This window comes from Opisthorchis viverrini (assembly GCF_000715545.1).
Source record: "Opisthorchis viverrini unplaced genomic scaffold opera_v5_209, whole genome shotgun sequence".
NCBI lineage: Eukaryota > Metazoa > Platyhelminthes > Trematoda > Opisthorchiida > Opisthorchiidae > Opisthorchis > Opisthorchis viverrini.
In genome coordinates, this window is record NW_008751867.1 from 846692 (window position 1) to 848744 (window position 2053).

Genomic DNA, 2053 nt, shown 5'->3' on the forward strand with positions numbered 1-2053 from the left:
CTTAATACAGTTATTCAACTGAATGTGCTGTAACCTCATTCGTCATGAAAATATACCTGTATATCTCGGATACGGTGCGAGCTGAAACAAGGCGGTCCTTGTGTAGCACATTCGTTTGAAAAATGTCATAAACAAGATAAACAAGAGGTTCAGCTGAACCCTCCGTCACGACTAGATCAATGTGTAACTAAAAGTAGTTCAACAAGATTATGTAAACTTTTTTCCCATCCACCGTAAGGTTCTACCTGAAATTTTACAGACGGACAAAACCGAGAAGTTGTAAGGTTGCTTTCACTTTTCCCTGGTAGATATCTTCTTCTTATTTCGGAGAGGCAGTTTCTTGTGTGAACTAACCTCATCTGGATGCGTGGGTCTTTACTCAGCCATCTTCCAAACTATGCACTACACCTTTCGATGTCTAGCAACATATGCGTCTGACATCTTTTATTTGCTACGTCCTGTTTCCATCAGATCTCCTAGCTTGTTCTTTTCGGCAAATGTGAGGGCTAATCACACTACTGTTCAGTCGTTCGTAACCGAACGGTTTAGTCACCAGCTGGGACGTTAAGGGTCAGAAAATCCCCAGAGTTTCGTGAGATGCGCATTACTGGTTATTTATAGCAAGAATGAAACAGCGGTGCAGTGCTCCTCGGCTTTTCAGCACAGACTGCTTTGAATTACAGGATGATATCTCTACTGAAATATAACTAGTTCCTTGGAGAGATGACCAGTAAAGTCACCTTAGTCTCATTTCACAGATTCAACAAATGACGACCCACGCTCACCAACGAGCTCTCTTATCTTGTTTTGGAGCATTGGAACACAGTTCTTTCAGGTGTCTCCAAAGAAACCCTCGATGACGCTTATAGTCATTTCTGTCCACAGGCCTGTACAGTATTCTCCGTTCGATTACTGGAGGGTCTCGCCAGCACTTGGGGGGGGGTTGGGGGTGGTTCACGTCGCAAAAGTACGGAGTGGTGAAAATGTTCCTTTAAAAGTGTGATGGAGATTTCTTGTAGAGCGGGATCGATTCGGATGGAGATCCTCTGTAGTAATCAGCCAGTTATGCACTGCAAAAAAGCGAAACTTTGCCCAAATAAAAACTACCGATTGTTTACCAAGCTCTTCTGAAACCTTGTGAGTAGTTTCCTTTATGAAAAATTACCTTAATACAGTTATTCAGCTGAATGTGCTGTAACCTCATTCGTCATGAAAATATACCTGTATATCTCGGATACGGTGCGAGCTGAAACAAGGCGGTCCTTGTGTAGCACATTCGTTTGAAAAATGTCATAAACAAGATAAACAAGAGGTTCAGCTGAAGCCTCTGTCACGACTAGACCAATGTGTAACTAAAAGTAGTTCAACAAGATTATGTAAACTTTTTTCCCATCCACCGTAAGGTTCTACCTGAAATTTTACAGACGGACAAAACCGAGAAGTTGTAAGGTTGCTTTCACTTTTCCCTGGTAGATATCTTCTTCTTATTTCGGAGAGGCAGTTTCTTGTGTGAACTAACCTCATCTGGATGCGTGGGTCTTTACTCAGCCATCTTCCAAACTATGCACTACACCTTTCGATGTCTAGCAACATATGCGTCTGACATCTTTTATTTGCTACGTCCTGTTTCCATCAGATCTCCTAGCTTGTTCTTTTCGGCAAATGTGAGGGCTAATCACACTACTGTTCAGTCGTTCGTAACCGAACGGTTTAGTCACCAGCTGGGACGTTAAGGGTCAGAAAATCCCCAGAGTTTCGTGAGATGCGCATTACTGGTTATTTATAGCAAGAATGAAACAGCGGTGCAGTGCTCCTCGGCTTTTCAGCACAGACTGCTTTGAATTACAGGATGATATCTCTACTGAAATATAACTAGTTCCTTGGAGAGATGACCAGTAAAGTCACCTTAGTCTCATTTCACAGATTCAACAAATGACGACCCACGCTCACCAACGAGCTCTCTTATCTTGTTTTGGAGCATTGGAACACAGTTCTTTCAGGTGTCTCCAAAGAAACCCTCGATGACGCGTATAGTCATTTCTGATGCCTGTAC